The following is an 18,738-nucleotide window of genomic DNA, read 5'->3' on the forward strand; positions in this document are numbered from 1 at the left end:
ACACTTTGAACCAATGACATATGACTGTACCTAGAGCTTCATTATCAAGGAGGTTGTAGGCTGTCCATTCTGGTGTTTTGATTCCCCCTCCATCTCCCTTCCCTCCTCCCATCCCATTTAGCCATTTTCTCCAGCTGTTTGTTGGTAAGGGAATGATAAACATGCACATAGCTTAAGTATGACAATATTATACAGAGCCACATTTTTGCTGCTGCTATATAAACTAGGCTCGTGTATTGTAAAACCACAATGAGCAGCAAGACACATCCCTTCCCTGAAAGCATATTTCCGTCTGGGTCTGGTTCTCAGATTGAGATATTTCCCCCTGTGCTTCTTAGGTGGCCCCACCACAGAAGGCAGCTGTCATATCAAAGGACGGTCCGGTGAAAACAGGCACGCCAGATCAGGAGACTGTCTGCCTCTGTTTCCTTCCACTGGCCCTGAGCCCAGGACTCAGTTTACCCTTCTCTCTGGGAGCTGAAGACAAAGGATCTCCACCATTCACGGATTGCTCATTTTGTGCATGACACAAGCCAGATCTAGTCACTCTGTCCACCCTCAAGTCTTTCTTCACTGGTCATAAGCTGTGACTCTTCACTTCTACCAAAGCCCAGCAGAAGGAAGGTGAGGCTGGTATAAGGGGTCCTAGCAACACGCAGCACTTGACAGAACATTTGATTGCTTTTGAAATTTAAAACAAAATGATCATCTCCTATTTTTCATATTTTTTTGCTAAGTGCACAATTGAATGCAAATTGATCTAGATTTGCCTTTTACTCCGTCTTTCATTGCAATGTTTCAAATTAAGGTACGAGGTGTGAGCACAGGACAGAGAGGAGGAGAACATCATCGCCCGAGGAATTTACTTTCAAGATGGTTGACTGGGTAAGTCCCATTTTTCACCAATGGCAGAAAGTGTGTTTCCTCATTCCTCTGTCTCCCCAGGTTACTCTGATCCTTGCACTGGCCTTGGCCTCCACAGACCCTGGAGGTGGGCGACTCAGGGGCAGAGCCCAAGAAATGAGGCTGCAGAGGGGGGGTCTCCAAGTTAGGGAGGGAAAAGACCATGCCTGCGGGAACTGCGGTTGAGAGCACCATTTCTGGCTTTCCCCGATTCACACTTGATTGCACACTCTGCAGTGTGCAAAGGGAAGCCTTGTTTATCCATACAGATATTGGATTGTTGTTCTTATCTGGTCTTTGTAACTGTCTGCTTGATTTTCATTCCTCTTCCCCTTGGTTTGATTAATTGCTTTTTCCTTGACCCTGAAACCATTGGCCTGTTCATGCCAAAACGCTGACTCCCACAGCACTGGGGCCTGGTGAATGAATAGAGCTGCCACACAGTATGCCTTGTTTTCTAGTCTTTGTTAGTAACCGATCATCAGAGGGACTGTTGGCTTTGTGTTGTGGTATAAAGAAAAGACATCCCTTTTGTTCAATTGTTGTCTCATTTCACTCAGTCATAGAAGCAGTTTTCTTCGAGACAGACAAGGTGAAGTTTTATTGTAAGGAGTGTCCAAGATTATGATATTGTAAATTGCATAGCCATCGATTACCTATCTTATGAGTGTGCTTTATGATAGGTATGTTCTTGAAAATGTGTATTTTCATTGAAATTAAAAAAAAATTATTATAACTTAGTACAGGAGGTCTCTTTAAGACCAGGTACATGAAAAAAAAGAGTTTACAAATGAATAATCCCTCTTTAGTTTCTCTAAAACAAGTATACTAAAGGTTCAATTTGCTTGGAGCAAGGGCAACCTGAATTGTGACATGTGTCACACAGTGCCACCAAAGCCATGGAGTGAATACCCCATGGCCGTGCTTGCTTATCTGTATCTGTTTACTTGGGCTGCTTTTAACATAGTCGCCAACTGGTGTCACCCAGAGTGCTCTACCCTTGTCCTGCTGGCAGAGTCCGCCTACCAGTGACTCAGTATGATTTCATTTATTTGAAGTTTTGAGTAAATGTTGTCAAGGCTCAAATGACTCTAGGCATTGTTCATACTACTGGAGGAGAATCACACCCCATGACCTATTGAACACCTGTGAGTAGTTCTTAGCACAGAGTTCTATACGGGGTTGTTCCCCGGAATATTGCTGTCTATCTAGACAACTTGGTCTTCGTGGATGTGTGATCCCGATGTCTGATTAGGGGGAAGTGCTGTGTGCGGGGCAGGGATGCTGAAGTGCTCTGACTGCTCATGCTGGATGGGTTCCTTCTTCATTAGCATTTTGCCAGGTTGAACCAAGAGAGGAGGCTGGCAACATTGGTGACACTTCAATATCCAAATGTGCTTTTCTCCCTTTCTAATGATGGGATTTAGCCACAGCCTTCAATTAAATCACAAAATACTACAGGACTTGCTGCCTTTGATAATTTTCTTAAAATGGTTCCAAGCAAAATCCAAATGTCCTTTTGAGACTAAATTCTTCATGTCTTTCTACGTCAAACCTGAGAAGTAGGTTAGGATTAGAGTAACTATTTGTTAGGAAATTTTTTAATGTACCCTCGTTTGCACGTAACCTGGTCTTCCAGTTTTATGGGAGTAATGATAAAGGATTTTAATAAGAAGGGACCTGATATAGGGGCTAAGCAAGCTGGTCCTAGTCTAGGCTGCCCTATCATCTGGGAGAGTCTGTGCCATGTTGTTCCAAATGGTGATGAAGGCCTTGCCCCTAAGATCCTTCCCCAGACCATGAAAGGACACCCCAATCACCAGCTCAGTCATTGACCTTCGATGCAAATGGGGCTACACTCTGGGGTGTGATTTTTGCCAGAGAAGGTGATTGACCCCATAGACAATGCTTCCTATGACTCGTTGGCCCATTCCTGCTCTCCGGGAGTATTAATGCTTATGATTTCTCACTTTCTGTTAATCAGTTATTTAATCAAGTCATCCATCCCCATTTTCCTTGGCTTGCTGCCCACAAATCACTATGCTTTGTGTTGGAAATGCCAAGCTAAATAAGACCCGCTGTCTGTTTTCCAGGAGTGCACAGTCTAGTGAGATGAGGCCTCCGTGTGCGGAGGCAGCAAGCAAGCACAGCCTCTTTGAGAAGTGCTATGATAGAGATATGGATGGAGCATCAAAGCAAACAGAGCAAGTGTCAGTGTGACAGACTAATGATTTATTTGTAATAACGTCTACCACTGTGAGCCAAAAGCTGAGACGTTCTTCAAAATCACTCATTACTCAGTCTTGGACTTTGCCTTTGCTTTGTTAGTGACACACGTGGACAAATGTATGTTTCAGGTTGGGGCGGGAGGGTAGGGGGTGTTCTTGGAGGCATTGGCTTTGGTATAGTGCCCATCCTGAAGAAAGTGAGAACTGAAGATGTAAACCATACACTTCAACCTCCTCAAGGAGGGTGTTATTTTTAGATAATTTCTACTTTAAAAGTATTTAAATCTGAAAACATCATCTCAAGACATGTCTTTAGATATGGATGGATAAATCATTAGTGAATTTGTGGATGTGTCATGAATTCAAAATGTCAGACAGTACATTGGATGTGGAAGTGGGAGAAATTTTTCAGCCGCCAAATTTATGCATATGGAAATAGAGGCAGATTAAGAAATATTGTAAAAATCCCACCAATACCAATTGAAATGGAAATTACCTGGGTAGATAATGAATCTTGATTAAGGGAAATGCCTGCATTACAGATTTTTAAAATGCATCTCAATTATTATTATTTATGTACTACTTAATTGACATTCATCCTCTGTTAGCCTGCATCATTAAGGATAGGAGGGTGCATTTGCACATGCATGCACAAACTACATCCTCCCTCCTTATCTAAAATGCAAGCTTCTTGGTAAGGAATACAGTCAATGATATTGTTTTTTGTTTTAAAGATTTTATTGATTTCACTTTTTTTTGTTTGTTTTGTTTTGTTTTTTTTTTTAGCTTTTAGATTTTATCTGACAGAGAGAAAGAGCATGAGCAGCAGGGAGGAGAAAAGGGAGAGGGAAAGTCAGCCTCCCTGCTTGGCACAACACAGGCCTGCATCCCAGGACCCTTGGATCTTGACCCAAGCTGAAGGCAGACCTTCAACTGACTGAGTCCCCCAGCGCCCCTCAGTGATGTAATGGGACAGATAGTAGCCACACTTGTGGTGAACACAGCAGCAGGTCTAAACTTATCAAATCACTAAGTTGTATACCTGAAACTTACATACCATTGTGTGTCCATTATATAAAAAAAAATAAATAAAAGAAAAAAGAAAGTACAGACCTTAACAAAAATAAATTAAAAAAAATAAAGTGTAAGCTCCTTGAGGGCAGGGATGTATTAAATCCCTAAGACCTGTGTGTTCAGAGAGTGCTAGTATTTCTGTGGCTTCTTTTGCCTGATCTGAACCCAAGTCAGTGGTTCAAATCTTGTCAACTCAGACCCGAACAGGTATCGCTTCTTAATTTTTTTTTATTATTTATTTATGATAGTCACAGAGAGAGAGAGAGAGAGAGAGAGAGGCAGAGACACAGGCAGAGGGAGAAGCAGGTTCCATGCACCGGGAGCCCGATGTGGGATTCGATCCCGGGTCGCCAGGATCGCGCCCTGGGCCAAAGGCAGGCTCCAAACTGCTGCGCCACCCAGGGATCCCCGCTTCTTAACTTCAATCTCTTCAAGCTCTTTCTGGGGGCCCTGGAACCTCATTATGATGCTTTTGCTTAAGGGCTCCTGAGTCCTGAGAGGGGTGCAGGAAGGGTCTCTTCTCTCTTTCCTCAGGAGAGTCCTATAGTAGCATCTGCCAGGCTTGTGAAGGAGGATAGCTGTTATGGTAGCATACAACGTGTATGTGATGGAAAGTTTGAATCCAAAGGAATTTGGAATGCACGTGATGGAGTAATAAGGATGAATAGTTCAATTAGCTCTGGCAAAGGAACATTTAGTCATAGGATCTGGAAAAATCTTGATGTGAATGAAGATAGGGTCACAGCAGGGCTCCCAGTGTATCAGTACAGTATGAAAAAGTTGCCAAGGCATCCGGGCATGAATCTAAAAGCTAATCATTTTTAAAAATATTTTATTTATTTATTTGACACAGAGAAAAAGAGAGAGCAAATGCAGGGGGAACAGCAGGCAGAGGGAGAGGGAGAAACAGACTCCCCGCTGAGCAGGGTGCCCGAAGCAGGGCTCCATGCCACGCCCCTGGGATCATGACCTGAGCCTAAGGCAGACGCTCAACCAACTGAGCCACCCAGGTGCCCCAAGTTCATCAGTTTCATTTGCAATATGGTGCCATGACAAAACACAGAGAGGAAAATGTCACACGGTATAGATGTCTGCAGGGAAAGCCACGGGTCACCTGGAGCAGTGCCTCTTACCCCTTACACTTAGAATGGAAATTGCTGGAAGATAGGGGCTTCTGCTTCCACTTACATCACTCAGCACTTGACAGGTAGTGAGACTCCAAGGACAGTTTTGTAGGGCAAATGCAAACACAGCCGAGAGTGGCCACTTGAGGAGGTAGTGGGAGGTTAGAAGACTGAAGTCTTTATGGACAAAAGGTCAACATTCATGAGTGAGAGGAAAGAGGAGGTGTTTGGGGGCAGGGAAGGGGTGGAGGGAGAAATTCCAAAGCCAGCTGCAAATCAGGCTCAGGAATGTTTCAGGGAGCAGAGGAAGTGAACTCGGAGCTGTGTCTGATACACTCAGGCTGGGGTGGGAAGGAAGCTGAGGAGAGCAAGTGAGGTAAAGGTTCAGAGGGGAGTGCTGGCCAGTCTGTAGGATGAGGGGCTCTCCAAGCCCTGAAATCCCCAATGAGCTCAGGACATTTGTTCTAATTGGATTTTTGCCCAGAGCCACGTTGAACCACCCTTGGTTTGGGGCGGCCTGTGATGAGAGTACCTTTTTTTTTTCAGGATGAGTGAGGCATAAGGGGCAATTCTCCAGATTCTATAGCTGATGCTCTAGACAGCAAGGACTCTCTCTGCTGATTTCCCAACTCATACAATACTTAGCTTTTTTTAAAAAAAGATTTTATTTATTGATTTATTTGAGGGAGAGAGAGAAAGCTGGGGAAGGGGCGGAGGGAGAAGGAGAAGCAGACTCCCCACTAAGCAGGGAGCCTGCAGCGGGGCTCCATCCAGGATCCTAAAATCATGATCTGAGTGGAAGGCACATGCCTAACCACCCGAGCCCCCCAGGCGCCCCGCATACAATAGTAACAGCTAACTGTGCTGATTATTCTCCTGCCTACTCCAATCCATTGTCCTTCCTTTTCTACTTCGCTCTGTGTCCTGGGGTGTTGACCCTGCCCCAGAGGGCTGCTCTCCTGCCAGTCCCTGGCTTCTCCTGAGGGCTCAGCTGATGGAAAGCAGCGACAGGAGATCAGAGGTTGGAAGTAGAGAGAGGTTGGGGTATTTCTTCCCTGTTCGCTCCCTGCTTCTTTGGTTCATCTTTGGCTCTGTGTCTCTACCACAGCCCTGGCTTTCACCAGATTCTGGTAACACTACCTGTTACTTCCCCTGCCTCTTCCAGCCTGGGCTGGTGATAGCTTCCTACCATTGCCAGTCTCTGGCGTTGTGTCAGGCTCTAGTGCCAGGCACTAGTCTCTGTCCTCTTTGTGCACTAACCCATTTAATCCTTCCAACACTTTATTGATCAAGTCAAGTCACAGAAGATTAAGCCACTTGCCCACGGTCACACAGTAAATGGCAGAGTCAAGGTGTGATCCTTTGCAGTTGAGTGCTAGATGCTGGGTACTAACCACCGATACATCCTGCCATTCTCCCTCCTTAAATCACTTCATTGGAGCACAGCTAAGAATGAGAACATGAGAGCCGAAGAGTCCCAAATTACATGCCTGAAAGGTTCATATACTAAAGCTTATTCATAGGGAAATCTCTCAGGTCATAACTCATATTTTATGCCTAATTCTAATAGGAAAGAATATTCCTATTCCAGGGTTTCTCAGCTTTGGTTTTGCACAACAGACTCGCCTGGGAGAGTTTTAAACTATCCCTGTGCCCATGCCAGACCCCAGACTAGCTAATGAAATCACAACTTTGGAGATGAGACCTAGACATAGATAATTTTTTAACCTCCCAGGAGGTTTCAGTATGCTGCAAAAAAATTGAGGACCACTGTGTTAGCACTCACCAGCAGTTGCTAGAAGGCAAAGATTATGGGTGAACAGGCCTGGTGCTATACTAAAGAGTAACAGCTGACAGCCACACAAAGGGAGGATAAAGAGAAGCTATGGGAGTTTGCGTGAGAACCCAAGGGAAAAAGAGCATGATCTGGGTTCATTTAATGCCCGCACAAAGAGACCCAAGGTCTGAGGACATCTTATTTTCTTCTTATTACATTATAGCAATTGTCCTGAGTCACTTTAATAGGTAGAATTAGTGTCAGTATACTTTGTTTATTGAAGCAAAGAAAGAATAATCAGCATACCGTTTAGAAAGCTTTTTTGCCCCCGAATATTCCATCAGTTGGGCTATTCTTATATAGGGTAACTTCAGTTATCTGGAAGACTCACTTAAAATACAATATTTTCAATTCATCTATAAATGGCAAGTGAAAGATGAACGGAGGGATGAGAGCAAATGTCTATCAAACTACTCCTACCTGCTGATCTTCAGCAGAAGGCCAGGTTCACCTGCTCCAGATTCGTGGTTACAGTTGACATTTGTACATGTTTCGGTCCTATGGTGGGTGTTTGCACAGAGAGGAGGCCTCATGGGCCCATGGTAAGAGCACAGGGCAGGGCCAGCGGCTGGTGCCCTTGGAAATGGTCCTGGCATTGCAGGGAAGGTCCTTTCCATTGCAAGGAAAATGCAGGCTTCGTCTATTTAAACGTCGGACGTGGTCTCCTAATTGTTATTGTTGGTTGTTCCTTTTGGACTGGGGTTAGAATATTCCAACAATCTGTTCCTGACGGCAGACCAAACAACTTTTATTTCTTTCTTATGTTCTTGTGGCTGGCCCTCTTGTTTACATGCTTGCCTGAGAAGAGCGGGTGTTGGGGTGTGATATGGCTCGCACGCAGCCCTGCAGCTGGCGTGAGTCCACCGTGGCTCGAGGGCACTCTGCTCCCCCCCACGTTAGCCATTAGACTGAGGGGAGATCAACAAGAGCCGTTCCCCTGCGAGCACAGAGCCTCTCTTCTCTCCACCCACCTCCCCCCTGCAACTCTGCTCCCACTAACTCCTTCCCTCCCTGCCCTCAAAGAGCCCTGGTGCTGTTTTTGATTAGCTCACCCTGAAGCCAGAGATTTCAACCCAAGGTACTTGGGGGAACTTTGGGCCGTGGCTCCTGAGGAGGGTCTTGCACTTGCTGAGTTTCCCATCTGTGGCATTACTAACATGTGGAGCCACACCATTCTTTGTGGTGGGTGCTGCCCTGTGCCCTGTGGGATGTTCAGTAGCATCCCTGCCTCCACCCACTGGATACCAGGAGCACCTCCTCCCCGAAGTTGTGATAATGAGACATATCTCCAGACCTCGCCGATGTCTCCCGATGGGCAAAACTCCCCCTGGTTGAGAACCACTGTGCTGAGGAAAAGATACATGGAGACACTAACCCTCCATTTCCAGTGGACACTGGGGTCAAGGACTGAACTCATTTTAAGGACTTTTGCCCTAATACCTGGTTGTGAGGTGTGTGAGCTGTTGTCATGAGAATGAGGAATTAGGTCTGTTCTGTATAGATCTCCCCTGGGTTGACTGAGATCTTTCCAGAAGTCAGTTGTCCCAAGATGAAATGAGTGGCCTTGGAGTAGCTGAGCTTCCCCATGGGGCAGTTAAGATAGCTTCTATTTGTTCTTCCAGACCCTTCTCCACTCTTTTCTGCTTTGTGCCTGAGTCTCATCTCTATTTTCTAGTTGGAGGGAGAAAGGAGGGGAGGTCAGAGCATCTGTTGGCTAACATCCCTCATCCCGCAAAGTCGCCGTGGGCTGGCTGGCTGAAAGATCTCAGCTCCTGTTGGGTGTGGTGAGGGAGGCCTCTTTCACACCAGCCTGGACTGCTTACTACCCATGGTAGTGGTTTTGCCATGTTCTGCCCTCACTCCTAGCTGGTGCTGGCATCAAATCCTCTGGGTTCCTATTACATTGGAATAATTCGAATAGGTCCTGTATTTCTCACTGGAACCTTCTGTAATGCACAAAGTCATGAGGATTTGATATTGAGAATACATGGTCTTTCAAGGTTTCTTCCCCCCGCCCCCTGCAAAATTCTGTGATGCTATGGCAGGCACAGGTGTATACCTCCCTGCTAAGATTAGTTTAGGCATGGGTTTGTGGCCCATTCTGGTTTAGTTGAAAAAGGAATTCTGCAAGGAGGCTACTGGTAAAGTTTCTTCTTACAAAAAGATGATAAATGTTGTTCCCTTTATCCCACCTCTGGACACTGTGAGAGGGTGTGACATCCGGAGCTGCAGCAGCTATCTTGTTGTTATGAGAATAGCAGAGTCCAAAGATGAAGGAGTCTAGGTCCTTGATGACATCTTTCAGCCAATGAACTAACCAAATTCAAAACTACTCTTCTTCCAGAATTATGTTACACAATAAATGTTCTTACTGTTCAAGTTAATTTTACTTGAGGTTTCTGGTACTTGGCCTGCAGCCGAAAGGACCCCAACACACTGTTCTAGGTGCTCATCTCATTTAATTCGCTAATAAATTGGAATCTTTTGTTTGGATCCTCCTTTTCTTGGTCCAATTCTTCTCTTTTCTAGCAAGAGTCCCCACCCAGGTGACCTTACCTGGTGCCATAAATTCCATTACCATGCAGACACTCATGACTCCAAATATGTTTTCTTTAGCCCTGACTGTCCAGCCCTGTGTACACAACTGCTTACTCCACCTCTCACTGGCACAGCTAATGGACAACCTCACCTTAACATATCCCAAACAAGCTGTTGGGTTTCCCCCCTCGAAACCATCTTCTCAAGGCTTCTGTATCTCAGGTAATGGCATCCTCTTCTTGTACAGGCCAAAATATTGGAGTTAGCCTTTACTCTTTTTTTATTCTGTGGCATGAAACTCTTACCCTGTATCTAACTGTTTAATATTATGTTCCAAACATTTGTTTCTTACATCTTTCACCTCACCCACTTTAGTCTCAGCCATGAATATCTCTCTCCTTAGGGGAGCAGCAACTCTTTTTGGCTATTCCTGCTTCCCCTCTGGCCATTCAACAGTCTGTCCTGAGCACATCAGCCTAAGTGAGCGTTCTAAAATAAGTGAGACCTTGTGAATCCCCTACTCAAAACCCTGCAGTGGTTTCCCGTGTCACTTAGAACACACACACTCCAAAGTCATTATGCTGGCCTCCGATGCCCCATATGTTTTGGCTCCTAGACTGCTTTCCAGCTAACTCTTTACTGCTACCATATGGGCTTCTTTATTTTCCTCAAATGTGCCAAGGAAAATGACCTTCACACTTACCACTCCCCATTCTGGAATGTTCTGCTGCCAGTTAGCATCATGTCACATCACTCACTTTCTTTAGGCTTCTACTGAACTGTCCATTGCTTCGGAAAGAACTTCCTTTACCGCTACTTAAACTAGCATTCCTTTTCATTCTTGTCTCTTTACTCTGCTGTATTTTGATTCTTTCAATTCACCACTCCTTGACGATCGATTACATATGTGTTTACTGCTTATTATCTGTGTCTCTGACTTGCATATGAACTCTATGGGAGCAGGGATTTTGTTTTGCTCACTGCTTTGTCTTCTATGCTAAAAACAACACCTGGCAGTGGCAAGATTTGCTGGGTGAATGAATGGTTCAAATGCCACCATCCCCTTACAATATAGCAGGGAGCTGAAGTAGAATCTTAGGTTACAGAGGAGGAAGAAGGGCCGCTAGGATTAGAACACAAACTTTGAGTCTTCTGGTCCAGGGCTCTTTCTATTACTTCATATTGTCACCTACATACATGAATAAGACCATGATTATTTTTTCTTCAAAACTAATTTCCAGCTTTGTAGGGAACAAAGTTATCAAGTGAAGAAATGGGTCTCTAATTGCTCTAATTGCTCAACTTGTGTCAGCAAGCTTGAAGGAAGATTGTGTGTGTGTGTGTGTGTATGTGTCCAAGGGTGGAAGGTAGTGCTGGGAGATGATGAGAGGTGCACGGGGCCTTCCTGGGTTTGGAAATCATATCACACCATAAAAACAGTCTATATGCAACCTGGACACATCTTTGCCCTACAGCAAGAGCCAGAGGTTGAGTAGATGCATCTTTATGAGGGGGTGAGCTTTCTAAGGATTTTGGGAGTGATAAGAGATAGTGATTCATATAACCTCTTCCAGACTTTTAGATCTCAAAATGGGTAGAAGAGAAATTAAGAAAGCCAATAGTAAAGTTAGTTGTGGGAAATTTGCCTATCATCTTGAGATCCTGCATGGGTGTGTCTGATACATACTCTCAAATATGACATCCAAAGGATAGAATGGGGAGTTGGGTTCAGTATCAGGGTCAGATCATTAAGAACACACCTTCCAGCAAATTCAGGTCGGCCTGTGATAGTCAAATCAGATGAGATGCATATGTGAGGGTGTTAAACCAAGTAGCCTCATTTGTTATATAAGCTAATACTTCAATCTACTCTTTATCAGTTGCAGATGCTGTGTTAGTGCTATTAATGATAAAACCAATACTCATTGCTAACATTCATTTGTTGCTTATCACATGATAAGAATATTTCTAAGTGTTTAACAAACTCATTTGATTCTTATGAAGATCTTTATGAAGAAGGCGGTAGTACTTTCTACATTTGCTGATCAAAAAGCTGAATTCTAGAGGGATTGTGAATTCCCTAAGATTGCTCAGCTGTAAGTGGTAGAGCTGGGATTTGAACCCAGGCAGTGTGAACCGTAGACTATGCTATATTAAACTGCATACTGTGCTCTCTCAATTAATACTTGAAATTCTAGGAAATAGGTACTACTCTTCCTTCTTTATATTCCTTGCACTATATTGCCAAACAATATGGGAACTTAGGCCTCTGGTGCCTTTAGGTTGTTACTCTTGAAGACTTTGGTCATCCTCCTTGATGATTTGTGGCTGAGAAATGTTTATAGTTCTCTATGCACTGAAAACCACAAAACATTGCAGAGTGAAATTAAAGAAGATCTAAATAAGTGAGGAGATAGAATATTTTCATAGATCAGAACACTTAATATTGGTAAGATGTCAGTTCTCCTCAGATTGATTTATAGATTCAGCATTATCCTGATCAATATCTCAGTAAGCTTTTTTGTAGAAATTGGCAAATTGATTTTAAACTTCATATGGAAACACAAAGGGCCTAGAATAGCAAAGGCAAAACAAAATGAAATTAAAGAAAGAAAAGAACTCTTATAAAAGAAGACTAAAATTTCAAGACTCGACTTCAAGACTTACTAGAAAGCTACATGAATCAAGACAGTGTGGTATTGTCTTAAGGACAGACAGATCAAGGGAACAAAAATGATGTCGGACAACTGATTTTTTTACAAAGGTGCAAAGAATATTTAGTGGGAAAACATGTTCCTTCCAACAAATGGCATTGGCGCAATTGGATATCCATGTATAAAATAATGAACTTCAATCTAACACCTTCCATCATGTAAATACTAACTCAAAATGGGTCAGAGGTAAATGTAAAACCTAAAACTAAAACTTTTAGAAGAAAATATAGGAGAAAATGTTTGTGACCTTGGATTAGGCAAAGATTTTTTTAGCTATCACACTGAAAAGCATGATCTATAAAAAAATTAATAAATACGACTTCACTAAAATTAAAAATGTCTACTCTTCCAAAAATCATGTTGTCAGAATGAAAAGACAAGCCAGAAATTGGAAAAAAACATTCAAAGTACATACATCTGACAAAGTAATTGTATCCAGAATAGATAAGAAACTCTCAACACTAATAATGAGAAAACAACCCAATAAAAGAATGGACAAAACATAAATAGTCCTTTTATTAAAGAAGACTTAACAGATGTTGAATATGCACATGAAAAGATGCTCAATAAAGCATGGGAAAATATCACTGTGTGCCTGTTTGGATGGCTAAAATTAATAGACAAATCCAACCAAACCTAGTGCTGGCAGGGAAGTGGAGGAACTGGAATGCTCACGTACTACTGATGGACACATAAAATAGTACAACCACAACAGTTCGCCAGTTTCTTAGAAAGTGAGGCATACATCTACCATCTGATGTACTCATCCGTCCTAGGAATTTACCCAAAAGAAAAGAAAGCACATGTCCATACAAAAACTTTTGTCCAAATGATCATTGAACTTTATTTCTAATCTCTCCAAACTGGGAAGAACCCCAGTAACTATCAACAAGTGAATGGATAAACACACTGTGGTCCAGTCATACAAGGAACACTACTCAGCAACAGTGGAAAGGAATGAACTCTTGATTCACACCACAACATGGATGAAGCCCGAAAAAAAAAAAAAAAAGGTGCATAGTGTCTGTTTCATTTTTTTAGTGTCTAGGAATTGAAAGCTAATGTATAATGGTAGAAAGCAGACTGATGGTTTCCTGGGGATGGGATGGGAGTTGGAAAGGACGGAAGGTGGGATTATGAAGGAGCACGAGAAAAGTTTTGGGAATCATGGATATGTTTGTTACCTTGATCGTGGTGATGGTTTTACAGGTGTTTATGTATGTCCACATTATCAGAACTCACACTTTGAATATGTGTAGTTTATTGTATGCCAATTATGTCTCAATAAAGTTGCTAAAAAAAGCCCCAAGTAGTTAACGTCTGTGGATGTAGGATTATACGCGTGTGACAAGCTGGTGTGAGGGCACAAGAGTATACAAACCCTTCCCTAGGTACCCAGGGAGACAGACAGACACCTACACGCACACACACTGATCAAAAACCTTGTAGAGACTGGGGATAATGCTCTCAAGTTTTGAGACCATATTCTTTCTTCCCTTCCTCCCTGCCTTCTCTGTACAGTTTTACCTATTCCTGAGGTTCTGTGGTAGAGCCTTCTGGCTTTATTTTCACTTCAAAAGGCTCTGTGTGAAATCTAATGCCTTGAGTGCACCAGATTCCAGACAGAATTGGGGGCGGGGGGTAGTAGAGAAGGGACAGGGGTAGGAGGCTAACCTATCACCCAGCAGGTGAGAGGTGCCACCTAACCTTTCAGCTTCTAGAAGCTGAATTTTGTAATGAGCTGTCACTGTCTTTATCACCTAACAATTACTGCAATTGGATAAGGTGTGAAAAAACCTGGAAAACATTACTCTGTCAACTACTTGGTTATCTTTGATGAAGCTGTCTGTGGCGGGGTCCCAGATACAATTGAAAATCAACACGCGGCCTGTTAAAACCGTTTAGGTTCTTTCCATCCCTTTATTCTGCAGGCTGTTTCTGGCTTACCGTATGGCAATTGTTTTGTCAGATCACTAAAGGCTGTAATATTATTAGAACATCCTGATCTTGACTTTATATATGGTCAAGTCAAAATTGCACGGGGCTGGTTCAGCTACAGTTCAGGAAGAGCAGAGTGCAGGCTGAGCTGTTGCTAGGTAACAGGACTGCGTGCCCAGGTGCACTCCATAAGCGGGGCTTACCCTGAAGAAGAGATCATGCTCTAAGGCCTGTCAAGTTCCTAAAAGCGATTTTGTTGGCGTGCTTAACATAGAACCAACTCACAGTATCAGGTACAATTATAGTAATTTAAAATAATAAATATAACTGGCAAATAGACCGGAAAGCATTGAGGCAGCTCCGTCATGAGGAGCCAGATGATCTCAGGGTTGCTTGATGTCCACAGAAATCAGAAAAAATCTCTTAATTGATCTTAGAATGTTATTGCCAATGGCTTGAGGCATTGTTGTTCATAGTAGAGATTGTCTCATCAAGGAAACCGTAATGCTCTGGCCAACAGTGCCAATGCCAAGATCGCGTCTTCTTTAGATGCTTCCATGTTGATGGAACATGCCATCCAGAGGGCTTCTATGACCCTCTGGTTCTTTTTACTGCCTTTTTTTGCCAACCAACTCCTTCATTCACATAGCCTTCGTCCAAACAGGCAAAATGCAGCCATTTAGTTTTTTGCTTTCTCACTTATAATCACATGTACCTCCTCCTCTTTACTGTAGCCCTAGATCAGTGGGGCTGAAGTTTGAGATGCTTTCACACACTTTTATTTTATATATAGATGGATGGTTTCTTGGCTTCCTTCCATAACTGGCTAATTATATCCATTCTGTTTTACTAGTTTGTGTGCATTTTTTTTTTTTAGATTTTATTTATTTATTCATGAGAGACACAGAGAGAGAGAGGCAGAGATATAGGCAGAGAGAGAAGCAGGCTTCATGCAGAGAGTCTGATGTGGGACTCGATCCTGGGACTCCAGGATCATGCCCTGGGCCAAAGGCAGACGCTCAACCACTGAGCTACCCAGGCATCCCATGTGTGTATTTTTGTATGCATTTTACTGTTTAACTCTGAGAACAGCCTTATTTCCAAGGTTTTTTTTTGCCTCCATCTCTCTTGCTCACTATGCTGACCATTGATTTGAGTCCAAGTTTTGCCAGAAACTAGCATGCGATTTAGCAAATCCATTTGTCTCAGGTCTTCGCTATGACCGTTAACTTGGGCACGATATTGCCCCAACTCACCAGGATGGAAATTTTTTTTCAAAGGGGGAGCACTGGGCATGAAAGACTGAGAATGAGGTGGAAAGATTGAAAAATAAAGGCATACCTAATTATCTTCTGGACTATTTTTAAAGCCTGATCTCTAAATCTAGGAAATGCGATTATGTTTTGGTTGAATGAAGTAATATAATATGGTGCTCACTCTATAAATCTATTATTATTATTATTATTAAATATTTATTTATTTACTTGAGAGAGAGCAGGCTGGTGGGACAGGGGTGTGTTGAATAGACATTGATCTAGATGGTCAGAGGTGTGGCAAAGGTTCATCCAGATTCCCACATAGTGTTCTCAATGTGTCAAGGAGACTATCCTTGCCTGCATCCATTTCCTTATCCTTTATTAGGTATTTTCTGGAAATCTCTGTTTCTTCTCACATTTGAACTCAACTGTGAGGAGGACAATCTTTCAAGATGTGTATTCCATGAGCCAATGTGATGATTGCAAACCAGGCTGACCCCATCCAGAATTTCTCTCCATATGAACTGTCTCCACCCTGTAAGCTATTTTGACAGAACCAAGCACAATACGCAAGTCTTAATAGGTGACTTTTGGCCTCTGAATGAGCATTACAGGGTATTCTATTTCTATTTTTCTTGACTTTCCACAAAGTAATTTTATATCCTTAGGAGCCAAGAAGCATTTCCCGTAATTAGGGTTTGCTACTGGCACTTGCTCTTTGAAACAGTCATCTGTCCAGCTCTCAGACTGAGAGGACTGCAACAGAATTGTGGGTTTTGGAGCAGAGTATTCATAGTCCTTCTCGCTCTGGATAGAAAGTTCTAGAAACAATGCTTCAACTGTATCTCGAGCTCTTATGAGCCTTTTTATACATTAATTGGAATTACTAGGAGAGCAAGAGGCCTTTTGGCCAGCACTAAACTGAGCTGTCACTGATTAGCTCTGTGTAATGTGTTCTTTGGGTCTCAATTGCTTCAACTAAGAAACACTTGAAGGGATTGAAAGCAAGAGACATCTAAGGACTCTCAGAAACAAACACTATTAGCATCTTTGTACTTGTCAACATTTCTCAGCCTTCTTTGGGTTGGTGAAATGCGGCTTGACCAATTCTCCACTTTCCTGGTTTGCTTGCTAAGATGTCCCAGACCTTCTCTCTTTTTCTCTACACTGCCAGAAGTGAAGGACCCTGAGATAGTGGTGGGGCCACATGATGGAAGAAGCCCACATGCCTGAGGACAGCTGCCCCATAGATCCAATGACAGTCTTGGGAGTGACAACGCACCTGTATTGTGCTACAATACCAAGATTATAGGGCTTACTCATTACCATGGTTCACTGCGATGCTCCCCTGGCTAACGTGTTCTTCTAGCCCCAAAAATCTGTGTATCTGAGGAAGGGCAGCGTACAAGGCTGAGGCTGAAAGAGTTTTGAACAAAGAAAGGAGCACTAGATGCTACTGTTTAATTCGATGTTGTACGCAAAGATGCTTCTGTAAGTGAGCCAGAGAAAAGAGCAAGGGGCTCTGGGTAATACTTAAAGGTTAGGGGATGCACGGTTCCTTTGGTGTAACAATGACTTGGTGTGTATTACAGGGCCCTGGTCACACCTGGAGGAATATTTTTTAAAAGAGAATAAAGGCAAGGTGAGGGGAAATGAGGACAGAGACCCCCTTCATCTATAAGAACTCAGAGTAGGTCTAAGGACAGAAGAAGCTCATCGACTCCTGCACTTGTGGTGTTAGTACGGAGACGGTGAGTACAGAGTCACCTTGGACTTCTCGGTGATAACACTTTCATTGTGCTGCTTCTAGAATTTTTTTTTTTTTTTTAATCATAGGGAAAGTGACCAGGTCTAGGTGGTTGCTGATCATTTGGGGGAAAATAAACTGTTTCTTTCATGTTCTCAGCTTAATCCTTTTCCAAAACAGATTCCCACAATAGTGTTTTCATCTTGACTTATTTTTACTGAGTGAAAGTACCATTTTCAAGAAACCCCTAAAGCTTCATATTTTAGAATAAATGAGGCCTCTTTCTGTGGGAAAAGAAAGCCACAGAAGACACTGGGAAACCACATGGCCCCATGTTAAATCAGGGGAAGTCTGGTAGGGATGTGAAAACCCGTCTCTGCTCAGGGGTCACTTTCTGTGTTCCAGCTCCTGTTTACTTTCTGGACCTTGGTCAGGTGTCTTTTTGACAGCATAATTTCTGCAGCGCAGCTGGGCTTTGTGATCCATAATCAGACACAGAAAGCCTTCAGCAATCCCATCCAGAGGAACTCAGTTTTACTTGATTTAAATGAGAAAGTTAAATCTCTGTCCAGACGGTGCTTCTTTACAGGCCCGGCAGCTCTTACACCTGCAGGACACTTCATTTCTGGATGTGCTTCCCTTTTTCCAGACAAGCTCAGGGGATCTGCATCCCCCAGTAAAATTCCCGTCTGCACTAAATTGCCTTGTAGTAGTGATTTATACCTCAATAAAACTACATCTTGAAAAGGAGAATTGGTTTGATTCTTTAACTGACATAATTTATGCATGTTTTAGTTTTGGAATGCACAGTATTTATGCAAGGGGGGACGTCTTTGTGATGTGATGTGTATATCTACATCTACAGAACTAATGACAATGAGGGAGAGCGGAAATGTCCCCAGGCATCTAAGCACTGGACTCCCCTTCCTACTGAGACAGCACCCACAGCCCCACGCAGGGGACCTCAAGATTCTCTGGCTATCAGAAACCCCCAGGGGACTTGTTAAAATTATGTATCCCTGGTCTCCTGATTTAGATTCACTGTGAATGGGGTCCAGGAATCTGTTTTGACAATCTTTGCTGGTGCTTCTGATAACACCGGAATTTGAGAAACATTTTCCTTCAGGTTAGGAGATCAAACCTTTATTTCTGGTTGGAAATTAGTCACCACCAATTAACTTTTGCTGAAAGAAAGGGAAGGAAACTCATGCTTTTTTGGAATGCCTTCTTTGTGTCAAGCATTGTGCCTGACACTCTTAAGTACATATTATTTAAAAATTTCCAGCAGTCTAACAATGTTGGCATAATTATCCTCTTTGCAGAAGAGGAATTGGAATTTCAGAGAGGGTAAAAAATGTCAGTAAATAGTGGGGCAGAGA

General features: G+C 43.0%; 1 protein-coding gene and 1 long non-coding RNA gene across 3 annotated transcripts in view; one reads left to right on the forward strand and one right to left on the reverse strand.

Annotated features, from left to right (window-relative positions):
• The window catches only part of NEDD9 (neural precursor cell expressed, developmentally down-regulated 9), a 185,987-nt gene that overhangs the window by 92,934 nt on the left and 74,315 nt on the right, over positions 1-18,738 (reverse strand). The gene's annotated exons all lie outside the window — the stretch shown is intronic.
• The window catches only part of LOC111094048, a 60,231-nt gene continuing 41,750 nt past the window's right edge, over positions 258-18,738 (forward strand). The window contains exons 1-3 of one of the 2 annotated variants that reach the window (XR_005384327.1): positions 258-624; positions 809-885; positions 17,205-17,363. This is a non-coding gene — a long non-coding RNA (uncharacterized LOC111094048). The remainder of the gene's footprint in view (positions 625-808; positions 886-17,204; positions 17,364-18,738) is intronic. The other variant, XR_005384328.1, reaches the window with a different exon arrangement.

Source organism: Canis lupus, chromosome 35 (genome assembly GCF_011100685.1).
Source record: "Canis lupus familiaris isolate Mischka breed German Shepherd chromosome 35, alternate assembly UU_Cfam_GSD_1.0, whole genome shotgun sequence".
Classification (NCBI taxonomy): Eukaryota; Metazoa; Chordata; class Mammalia; order Carnivora; family Canidae; genus Canis; species Canis lupus.